The following is a 13,020-nucleotide window of genomic DNA, read 5'->3' on the forward strand; positions in this document are numbered from 1 at the left end:
GCACAGAAAACACTTTATTCTCATGTGAAATGTAAAACGCCGGAGATTGCTCCCTACCAGGTACTATAACTGTTAATTTTGTGAATCGTATAATTCCTTTTACAGATATGTTTTCATATTAAATACTTGCAAAATATGTAAAAAAAAAATCGATTTTTTTTATCCGTTAGACTAGAATACCCTCTTAAGTCTAAATGAAAATCATACTTATTATTAATATAAAATAAGAGGCTTCTACCAGATCAATGTAATAAATGAACTTTACAAGATGTAAACATTAATTCTTTATTTACTTTTTCTATTATTTCACGAAACGTTTCGACCGTACTTGGTTCTCTTCAGCCGTGTCTTAAAATAAATAAAAATCCTTACACTTTGAAACTGAACTGCATTCCAACAAGTATTTTACACAGTGTAATGTTCTGTGTCCTAGCTGGAAAACAGCCATGTGTCATTCCTTTACTGGAAGGTATCTAATATTGATTTGTAGTTGAAACGATTAATTTTTTTATTTCCTTGTCAAAGTGGAATAAAGGGTTTCACATATCTTATATACGAATATATCCGAATGTAATTTTGAAACCTCTTCTTGAGGTATTCCTAGAAACAAAATAATAAAATATAAAAATTTGATATTCGTGATGACACAATTGAACACAACACTTTAGCTGTGTATGATTGTGTTGACAGTTTGTGTTACAGTTTGGAAAACATAGAATCGTGCACTGTGTTACACAGTATCGTGTAAGTTGCTGGAAAGTATATATTATCAGGCATTTATTCTTAAATATAGGTTCAATATGTTTGTAACAATTGTTGCGAGATGAATGAAATAATCTTGTAATATATTGTTTTGTTCGCATTCCAATTTGGACGATGTTAGTTAAAAAGAGTACAAACTATAGTTTATTATAGTTGAAAGTTCCTATTTGCGCGTACGAAATCAGAGTTACGGTAAAGTCACATGACATTAATATGTATGATTGTACTAATTTTTATCGATTCCGAAACAGATTATAGTTTTATACTACACAATCTTTTACTTAAGTATTTATTATTAAGAGTATTCTTTTACTTAAAGCTTTTTATCCAAAATTTTTTCTTTTATTCGGCTTTTAGTTTTTCAATCTTTTATAATTTATAAAGTATGGAATAAGAATCGAACTCTTGCGATTTGCCATTGACGAATCGATCACTACACATAACCAAAGTAAAGTGACGTAACAATAATATATGATTTTTAACTTTTAAATTAATTTTTTTTTTATAGAAATTTGATTAAAAAAATGTTTGCTTTCATTTATGCGTTTGTTTTCCATAGTATGTATTATTAGATTTCTGATTTTTGTTACATGTAGTGCTAATTTAGCTTATAGTGAAAAACAATATTTGTCTAGCTAACACAAAAGTCTAAAAGATATCGTAAAGATGTAAAAATTACTTTTTTTAAACAGATATTTTAAAGTTTTGTGTTGTCTGGACAATCAAAATATTTTTTACATTGCACACGATTTATTATGTATTATTTTAATAGATTTTTGTACACAGATAGCACATGATGTAAGAAGTCTATGAAATTCAAATATATCTCGTTAAATCTTTCTCGAATGTTTCTAGATAACACATTAAAACGTGTTCATTGCAAGTATTTACTTGGCACAGCGAGAGCGTCGAGTCAAAATAGTATCCCCCAGACAGTACCAGACCTGTCTATAATACTCGACGTACTCGTATAACAGCAGGTCGCTGCCGCCACTATCGGGGCTAGAATCAGAGTGTGTACTTTGGCGATCAGCTGTCGCGATTGTTTACATTTGTCGGCCGAGTGCCGGCTCGTGGTGGGGTTGAGACCACCGTCCAGTTTCTTTCGGCCTGTTGCGTCGTGCGGTTCACGTAATCTACGAGTGCTTATCGTGTCTTATCGTCGCGCTGTCGCGCGGTATCGAACAAATGCCAGCGCGCATTTTTCTGTGCTTTCCAGAATTGGGTAAGCTTGCAACTCGCTGACGCGACTATAAGTCATAACGAGTGTATAAGGGAGGCACGTATCTATAATAAAATATTTCTTGCAGATATCTATCTAACGAGTATTATATAGCGAGTAAAAATATAATGTTTTGAATTAATATCTGAGTTAATATATAATAATAACGCCGATTAAAATATATATTTAGGGCAGGACGATTTAAAAACGATTGTTGCTACAATGATAAGTTTATATTGGTTTATATTCTTATAATGTTATGCTAATTTAATATTTTTATTTTTATATCATTGATAATTTAACGCATTTGTGCCGTTTCTATATTAACTTTGTACACGTATATTCGTCCTCAAACGAGTTTGTTTCTAAGATCGGATGTAACGTAATAATAGCCCATTTAAATAGATAAAGAGATTGTTGTCGTAAATGGCTTCAGCAGTTGATTGTTAAATTGTATCGCTATTTGAAAGTTGAAATCATTTGAGATAGAAATTGAAGTAGAATCAATGATACGAAAATTTTTATATATTATTTTTAATATTTGATATTCTTATATATTTTTATATATTTGATATAGAAAAAATTCAGTAAATCATGAAATTAAGGAAGATGTTTTACTATATGATATTTTACTATAAGACGAAACTTTAAAGCAACTCAGATCTATTTTTGCTTATTTTTTGACATTGACAGTTCTGAGACGTCTGTGAATGTTTTTGTATCTATGATGAAAATATGATGTTTTCTTTTTGTTATGGATGTAGACGTTACAAGATTTTTTCAAGCTACAAGTGCTTATGTTATGAATTTCTTTACGAATTTTTGCATAAATGTATGTACATTTAATCGTACAAAATTTACTTATTGATAAAAATAATAATAATAGATTACTATTTATATAATCTTCCAAAAAATTGATATATTTTAAACAAAGTTTTAGGTATAAGCGACTGAAATAAAATTTTTAAAACGATTGAGTGACGGAAATCCGAGATGATGCACAGAAATCGCGGCTCATAATGCGGGAACTCATCTCGGGCCTCGTACGCTCTCAAACTTCAAACAATTGGCTCTATTTCGCTCGGATTTCCTCTCGTGAGACGCGGAGCGGATTTTTCGACGGATACTTGAGGGCCTCGCTAGACGCACTTTGAACGCGGACGAATAGTTGAGCTTGGCTTCGGGTGCCGCGGCTCGAGCCACCGAAATGGTGTCAGACACCGAGTGTAAATAACCTTATGAACGTAAGAATAGACGTACGAGAGACGAATCGGGTTTATGTATCTCTTGTGCCTTGCGCTAGAGAAAATTCACGACGATCGTGTGACGGGAATCCGATTTCAAACCGGCGCGATTTTAACTCCATACTGGCTCAGGTACTTTGGCCTTCATAATAAATTGCGTAATAAATAACAATTTCCTTTGTCTTCCTTTTTGTTTTTAAAAACAAAACGATATATCGAGCTCGAACGAAAATTCAGTTTGAAATTGCGACGTCGCGGTTTCAGGTTTTATGGACCATAAAACTTGTTTATTGTAAACTCGAGTCTGTTACGCTGTGTGAAGACCTGTCGTTGAATTCCGTGCAAACACGAGTTTTAATTTGTGCAATATACAATACATCGATTCTGCTATCTATTTTATTTTCGCATTCAGCTGTGGTGGTGTTAATCTTTACGCTTGTCTACGAATCTTGCTTGATCTCGCATGAGCCAAGTCAAGTAATTGGCGAGACGCCTTTGATTATGCAGAGGTTTGTCTAATCAAGCTGCGAAATGAAACTCGAGTTTAAGTACAGGACAAAAATTGGCAGTTTTCCCAATAATCAATATTAAATTTTCATCGGATCATAAACGACGTTGATATGCGTACCGTCTGTTTCTGCGTCTAATGTTAAATTTGGTAGACTGAGTTCTTCGTTTTACATTGCTCTCTGAAAGGTAGCGAATCAAAGGCATATGAGATTATCTCTTAGAGAGGGCGCAATAATTATGCTTTTATCGAGATATAGTGAGAACCACGTATTTTTTTCTAATTCTATGACTTACTGAATTTTTAAGATTAGAAAACACAAATTTCTACATCATTGATAATTTCAATTTTAGATAAGAATAGATAACCTAATAATAATATAATTCAATGTCGACTGCAACAGCTATTTGTGATAATAATTCCTTATTGAAACGGTGAAGTGTAGTGTGTATGTTGTATCTTATCTTCTTGATCAGCTTCGAGGAATAGTTCCTCATGGTGTTAGTTGTGAAGAACACATATTTCCGCCACAGAAAGCCCGAGAAGTTGGGTTGATTCCGTGTACCGAGCGTACATAAAAAGCTGCATATATCTTGTATAAATAGCATCGGGGCATGTAAAGCAACGTATACGTAGGGATCGGCGAACAACGAGCTCGTTCTACAGTCGGCTGGCGAAATATCGTGAATAGTACAAATATACGAAGGCGTTATACCTGGGAGAGTGCGTATCTGCGTCGAGTCTATACGTGAGATTGTTATCGTAACAGCAGTCGTTGGATAAGTCTTTCATCTTCGCTTGACTGCAGTATCAAGCTAGTCGCTTTATGCACGAGTCGGATATAAATAAAGCGCCTGGTATCGATTTTCCGCATGTCGAAGGGTAACAGAAGGGTCGCAGAAATTGTGATCAATATTGATTACATAGTTAGGTGATTACCTTGGCACACACTCGTGATATTTATCATTAAACGATTAGGATTTGCGCCAAGACGTACAGGGTATCTCGCAAAGTAACTTAGAATATTTAGCAATTTGGAAGAATAACTTAAAATCCAATAATAATTTGGAAGAGTAATCTGGAATAAATTTTCATTAAAAGAACATTGATAAAAAGAGAGAGAACATTTGACACTTTCAATTTAACATTAAATATCTTTGTAATATTAAATACCTTTGTGTGTGTGTATATATATATATATATAATTAATTATTATTTATATAAATCTAAAGTTTACATAAAATTAGAAAATAGATTTTATTCCTTAAGTTTAGTTCCCGAAAAATGTTCGATTTCAAATTGTTTTTGAATTGTAATTCTAAAGCTATCGGTTCACCGGTATTTTTGTCGTGCAAACGACAAATTGTCTCTAAATTGATCAAAGGAGCCGTAGATTAAAGCTCTCTATCTCTCTGACAGGTCTGGGGACACCCAACATTAGCAGTTTTCTGCGCGACTATGAGGTGAGGTAATCGAACGATTCATAGACCGTCTCGCTATATATACAGTATACATAATTCTGTTGAGAGTAAAAGTTCGATGCCCCGTCGGCGATTCGTACCCTACCTAGCTTTAGCTTTATTTTTCTTCTTTGGCGCAGTTTATTCGCTTTCTCCCAACACGTGTTTGAACTTAATTATCGAAGAAAGATTCAGAGGAAAAATTTATTTCTCCGGTTTTATCCAATTTTTTGTTTTTATATTTATATTTATAATCTACGAATAATAATAATAAACTGATAACTGTATAAACGAAAACTGTATAAAGGAAAAAAAATTTCATCTTTTGCGTACGATTTCATTGGATGTTTGTGAACAAAGGATGAAAATTAATTAGTTATATACCAAGTAGATGTTAATCTTAAATTAATGTACGCGAGCTTGTATTATAAATTAATATGTACAAAATAGAAATAGAATGTAATAAGAATACGAGCGTGTAGTAAACAGATAACAACTCGTGACTACTTCATAACTTTTTAAGGACTCTTCTGTTATTATTATTATTACTTGGAAAGTTATCGTTTACAAAATAATACGATACTTTATTTACCGTGAAATAAGTAACTTCGAGAGCTGTGCTGTGTTTTATTTCAAGGTTGACGTTTCGAAGAAGTCGTTAGGAGATTTTTGTGTACGTGTATATGCGTGCGCTCGTGCATTTTGCAACTAAGCGATTATGTACGCGATGGACGTAACGTTTATTTAAAATTGTGAATCGTTTGACTCACGCTATGGTGAAGCATGCACGATAATTTTGTCTATACAGGAATTGAGATTAACGTTTAAATTGTAAAACGTGCCATTTATAATCTGTTGCTTCTAATGATGCAGATCGAAAGAAAATGAAGTTCTTTAATTAATGCCGTGATTCAGAATGCCAGATCTGAATTGATGCCAGATTCTTGTTTCTCTTCTTACCTTTCGACGGGACTTTACTTCTCATATATTGAAATTTGAAGAATTGAGAAAAGATATTGCTGTCGTATGTAAAGAAATGTATTTTCAATCAGATTAATTATTCAAGAATTGTTTGAGTTTGATTTTTGTTGGAAGAAAGTATCGTTCAAATTTCAAAGCCGAAGAATTCGAAGCATCTCGTATATTCGTATGTGGCTCGTAAATACACAGCAGAAAAGACGAAGCAGCATCCTTTGTCGCGGTTTCGTCGAGCAGATAGTCCGCAGTGCTTGTTAAAGTCACTCAGTGACTGATTGGTGTCCAAGGTTGCTGCTTAGACATTTTGAACGTGTAACTCGGTCTTTCGCCAATCGCTTACGCGGTTGCTTAATTTGGTACGCGGTTGAGATTGATATGCAGTGAGCGATGTGTTCGCGCGAAAGGCCGCGGTTATCCAGCGGATAACTAAGCAACCTTTCTTAAACAAGATGTGATCGACGACAAGGACGAACAATTATATAGTTGGGTTGAAGACGCGGTGACTAATTATTTTACGGCCGCGAATTCTAGAGCATTTCATGTTGCCACGCAAAATGGATTTATTCTAAAATTGTTGAATGTGTATGTGTTCTTTAAATTATTGTCTATTGGATCCTTTTAATTAAGATTCAATTAAAATAGCACCTTTTTCTTGAAAACGTCAATATAATTAATTTGAACCTTTTTAATCCAAATTATTTGAAAATAAAATGAATTAACTTGAAATTAATTATTCAATGTATTTATCTTGTTATTTTATTATTATTAAGATATTATTAATTTGTATTATTATGATAAGGTTTATCGCTTATCTATCAAAACATATTAATATATTTCGTCAAATTTAATTTTATAAAAGTATGCAATAAAATTTAAATATTAGACGTAATATAAATTATATTTTTCGATCTCTGTAAACATTTTAAATAGGATCATATCTTATCTCTTATCTGGGATCACATTATGAGGTGATTTATTATTATCTTATTCGAACATAGAAGTTTCATTACGCGTGTTTTTATTGGATCGTGGTACCAGCATGACAAAAATCCGTGAACTAATAACGGACTGGTTTGTAATGGCTCACATTCAAATACTATTCCTAACAGTAATGCTGTTCTCAATCTTATGCAATGCATATAGAATACTATTGCGTAGTGCCAATACCAATTTGTTGAAACCGTTTGTTAAACGTTTGATCTTTAGTTGGCGTTCAAACTGCGCACTTATAGACTGCAGTAATGTCAATTGGTTTTAATTACAATTGACAATTCTGTATGAAATTCTTTAATATTTATTTCACGCTACTTAAAATCAAGATATTAATTTTCAGCACTCTTCTGTATCATTAAAGTAGATATACAAAAGTTAAATATAGCAGGTTAAATTAAGGTGTTTTTAAGATAAATTTTAAACATTACATAATTTTGCTGCTTAAATTAATGTAATAAAACACAATATTGATAATTAATATCCATTTAATGTGTAAATCAGGCAAGAGTAACACTGATATATTATATTTATTGGATTATTTTCTAAAAAAAAAAGCCTCTTGTAAGGTAAAGAGGCTATCCAAAAATTGCATCTCATAAATATGGATTTACGGATGCGGTAAAAACATTTTGTTATGGGTTTCAGCAACAGTACTCTCACTAAACGATCATTGAATACTTTGCTCCCCAAAGACAAGGATGAATATTGTTGCTTGCCAAGCCTTATATATACTGATTTTGATATTCTGCTTACGGGAAAGTATAGCCATCTATTGGCAGACGCGACAACTGCGAGGCATATACAAGGTGGACTTAAAATATCATTGTCTAGCTCTCATTATATATATTTTATCTGCATACCTTGTCGAAATATCAATAACAAAGTATAGTAATATAAAGTATCGTTATATGAAAATTCTTGCTATTTTTTATCCTAAATAAAATGCAATTTATGTTAAAAAATACTAATTTATAGTTAAATTATTAATTAATTCTCGTAAATGTTTAAAGTGACGCGGAATATCACTTTTAATTCGTTCAAAATATAATATTTCCAAAACAACAAAGCTATCTCTCTCTCGCTTCTACTGCGATTTGTAAACCTTCTTCTATCGCATTTTAATAGGTGGAATCTATAATTATTATTTATGCAACTGTATAAATGTACACACACACACGCATACACACACACACGCGCGCGCGCGCGCACACACACACACACACACACACACACACACACACACACACACACACACACACACACACACCACACACACACACACACACACCAAATTCAATATTCTCATATCATTGTTGACAGCCGGAATGTATGTAACTATTGTTTGAAGCTTGTATTTATCCAGGGTAACAATGAGTGGATGAGCTTGAATCGTAGACACTAATTTAGGCATTGTAGAACTTAATATGGCTATCCTAGTTGAAAACTTATTCATATAGGACGTCACGCAATGCAATGTAACCCGTCATTACCAATATATTTTTAATTTGCTATCATTACTGTTTAATAGATGCAAGCATTGTGAGAAAGAGTACTTATAGATACAAGTACTTCTGTATATCTCTGTCATATTTCCGAAACATTCGACGATAGTTCAATAGAATTTTTTCATAAATTCTTTTTTAAAATTTTTCTCAAAAGTTGTCATTTCTATGTTGACATATATTGGAATGTTTAAAATTTATGAAACAGATTTTAAAAAAAGAATACAAATATAATTAAAAATACATAGAATATGAAAATACGAAGAATGGAAATATAGAATTTTTCTTCCTTTTCTATATTGGGACTCTTAATTGTTAATGATTGAATGAATTACTTATTTATGAGATTTCTGGCATAAAGAATAAGAAAATACGGAGAATAAAAATATACAATTTTTCTTCCTTTTCTATATTGGGACTTTTAATTGTTAATGATTGAGTGAACTACTTATTTATGAGATTTATGACATAAATTAATTGGTGAATGATTTTTATATTTACGTATTCTTTTTACGTATTTACATATTCTTTATATTCATAACTATTAGACTGAAATTTATGGATTATCACTGTATTAAACAAACCACTCAATGTAAGATAAGATTATTTGTAATTTTTATAATCATTTTATGTAACGATATCTATACGATTCGCTCTTGCAATGATCGGTAATTTCCGCTGCATTATTAAAGATAACAAATATAATCACGCACAACTCCAGCTCATTGACAATTAACAATCTATTTTTTTAATTAAAAAAATTTTGGTAATCATAAAATTTTACAGCTTATAAATAATTCAATCTTTTAAAGGTAAAACATATTTTTTAGATATTACACACATTATAAAAGATCTTACGATGATTTTAATATTAGCAAAAGTATATATATTCAATCATAAAATATTCAATTAAAAAATATAGTACATTTATAATTTAATTGTAATCTTTAATAGATTAATTGCAGAATAACGATGAATGATCAGATCTACTTTAGATCTACTACGAAAAAGCGAAAAGCTGTCACGTGAATCTAATCTACGGACATGACATCACGCGTGCTCTCCTCGGGAGGAACGCGGGCGTATATGTAATGTAATAATGCTTCAATTTTATCGTTCCGCATAATGAAAGATGTCACTGGAGATATGTCAGTTTGCGTAACAATTGACCGTTAGATCGGAGGTCGTCCCGCGACAACCTAGAAACTGCAGAAGGATAAATTCCGACCTTATGATACATCGAAATTTTTTAGCTATCGGATAACCCAGACAGCTGCACACAATATTTATGAAACATTTACAAAATATTTGTAAATACTTATAAGACTTATTTTAAATATTTTGTAAATATTTTGCGGTCTTATGTTGCACAGATCATAAATATTTATTATAAATATTAAGAAATATTTATTGTAAATATTGTCAACGCTATGAAAATACTTAATAATCCAATTTAAAAATATTTGTTTATCGTAAATATTATTGTACATAAAATCTTTAGTCTATATTTCGAATAAAGCTTTATATAAAATATATGTAAAATATTTACATAACATTTCAAAAAATGAATACTAATGAATATTTATCATAAATATTCTATGCTGTCTGGGAAGGAGTCCTATGCAATCTTGGGAAATAATGTTAATTTTTCATTACTGTCGATATCGATATTGTTGATAGGCCTGAAGTGTTCATAACAGGTACGAACTTCATAAAATTTCTCAGTTATTGGATTCGTACGCATTATTAAAAAAACCTACTGTGTAACAGTAACAGATTTTCATAATTTTTTATTATATACTTAACGTATTTAGGCATTCTTAATACAGGCAATATAAATTTCTCTGAGAATTGGAGATAATTTTTCAGCTGTTATTAAAAAAAAGTGAAGAATTGCGTTTAGGAATGTAAAAAATGATTTTATTAATAAAATTTGATTATTCAGTTAATTTTAGGTAAATTTTTCAACGTAAGAGTATCTCGAATAATTTCATAAATCATTTTGTTCACCAATTACATTTATTGTCGAACATTAATACTTCCGAGAATTGTTTACTTTACGTAATTATAAATAATGGCGAAACAATATTTTTTTTCGAGAAATAAGTTCACGAAGTCTTTCGCTCGCTAAAGATCGGTATGTAGAACTATATATATATATATATACATATTACGAAGTCATATGAGCGATAAACAAGTAATCAAAGAGATAACGTACAAAATATGCCACACGAAGGTAGCACGACACCCGCGACTTATCATCATTGTCGTCTTATCTGGGTGTAATTTTTCCAAGGAGGAAACGACAGTAGCACAAGGCTCGAGAGTTACAAAAGTTTTCGTATCCTATCGTAGTAAAATTTACAGCTTACTTTTGCATTTAAATCCAATGCGAAGCAAAGCAAAACGTAGAACCAGCGTTGATCTCCCTGGAAATGATTTTTTACTCTGAATGATGAACTTAATGATCGCAATTAGCAAAATATTCTGTAAAGGAATAATTATTTCAGGAAGTTATTTACGAAATCAATTATACTGTCTGCTGCATATACCTTAGTGTTTATTTTACTTGTCGCATTTTATTTTCTCAAGCAGAATTATTTGATTTTAATAAAATCGTATAACGAAAATCTTCCTTTCGCGATTGAATATTTGATGTTTTTATTTCGTGCGCCGGATGTGCACGCAAAACGCAGCGGAAGAAAAATTCATTGCTCTCCAGATAATATGTAGGTGATGAATGTAATCATGGTTTATCGTGCAATTCATGAGCTACTACGATTATGATTTACTGAACAAGAACGACTCACTGTGATCGCGCAATTACGTGCGCAATCAATATTGACATGCTCCATTATAAGCTTTTTTTTATTTTTTGTCCAATGCAGAATTATATGCACGATTCAATTTACAACAAGCTTTTTACGACATCTGTCCTGAAATAGCCGCGAAAAATGAGTTTAAAAATATTAACCGCGTAATTCTAAACGATGCATAATTGCGATGTAGATTGAAGATGAAATTATTATACGAAACGAAGATAAGATTTGTCTACAAAACGTATCTTAAGAGGATCATACATGGAACTTAAAATAAAATCGTTATCTATAATGTCTCAATCTCCACATCTCTTTCTTTTTTATTTCGTGTTTATGATATATATTTTGGTTAATATTTGGCAACACGATTTCTAACGAAACTGATTCTGTAAGACAATAGTTGAGAGAGTGTCGCAATTATGCCATACATCTGTGCAATTGATTCTGCAATCAGGTGTAAACCCGTACCCGTGCAAAAGCACAACCTGCATTGCATACAAAATTGCCGAGACAGTGCTTTGCCACAATCCACTTTTATCTGCTAACAGAAGATTGTCACGAGTTCAGATTCCCTCTCCTTTTCCCACACACTCCCCTACTTCCTTACATACCGCAAAGGTGGGATTTATTCGTTGTGTCGTATCGAGTGTTGAATCAAATCAGTTGCAAAGTATTGTACCTGAGTGACGAGCGGGACTGTCTATACATAATTCTATCAGCAATTAGTAGGGCGTGCTGATTTTCAATAAGGTTTGTTTCTTTTTTTTTTCTTATTGTTAGATTAGAAAGGAGAAGTGTTCTCTTTTCTAAACTGCTTTTTTGAGAATAAAATCTCGTTTAACATGCGAGGAAAATGTATTGCGTTCTCCAATGCGGTTGCCAATCGCGAAAAGGACTGATTGATTATTCGCGCGATGACGAGATGAACTGTCAAATATCTATCAGTTTCTAAAGATATATAGCTGGTTTCCTTAGCTATTCTTTTTTAGAGTTACAATCATTATTGTCTTTGATTATTTCTAGAGAACACGTGCAACAAAGGCCGTAATTTACATACTCATTTGGGTTTCTTTGTTTTTTGAAGAATGCTCGCCACGCCTTGACGTAATTATTACCGTTGAAAAAAAATCTTAATTAACTGCCTGTCAAAGGCGATTAATGAACTGAATAGGCATATCTACGTTTGAAGATGTGCTGGAGCATTCATATATAACACATTAAAAGGCGGCACATTTCTGTCTGTTATTTTACTGGCGCTCAACGATTTACATTAAAAAAAAAATTTTCTCGTTTTTCCTGTTTTGCTTCAAAACCATAAAAATTCGTGCAAATATTTTAACGTATAAATTAATGCGATTTAAACATTTTGTATGACAAACAAAATTATCCGCGTTCAGAATTTGTAAAAGTTTAACGGAAATACTTCATCCTCTAATTTCCGAGGATTATTCGTAATTGACCATTATTACGCAATTCAGCCTAGAGAGAGAGAGAGAGAGAGAGAGAGAGAGAGAGAGAGAGAGAGAGAGAGA

At 32.0% G+C, this 13,020-nt stretch overlaps 2 protein-coding genes across 4 annotated transcripts in view; one reads left to right on the forward strand and one right to left on the reverse strand.

Moving 5' to 3' along the window:
- The window catches only part of LOC108753466 (UPF0565 protein C2orf69 homolog), a 36,699-nt gene that overhangs the window by 6,578 nt on the left and 17,101 nt on the right, over positions 1 to 13,020 (reverse strand). The window lies entirely within an intron of this gene.
- The window catches only part of LOC108753460 (V-type proton ATPase 116 kDa subunit a), a 25,162-nt gene continuing 13,684 nt past the window's right edge, over positions 1,543 to 13,020 (forward strand). The window contains exon 1 of one of the 3 annotated variants that reach the window (XM_018495034.1): positions 1,543 to 1,987. The gene's annotated coding sequence lies outside the window, so the exon portion shown is untranslated. Of the gene's footprint in view, positions 2,042 to 12,141; positions 12,239 to 13,020 lie in introns of those variants that run through there. The other 2 variants (XM_018495035.1, XM_018495033.1) reach the window with 2 other exon arrangements.

This window comes from Trachymyrmex septentrionalis, unplaced genomic scaffold (assembly GCF_001594115.1).
Source record: "Trachymyrmex septentrionalis isolate Tsep2-gDNA-1 unplaced genomic scaffold, Tsep1.0 scaffold7, whole genome shotgun sequence".
NCBI lineage: Eukaryota > Metazoa > Arthropoda > Insecta > Hymenoptera > Formicidae > Trachymyrmex > Trachymyrmex septentrionalis.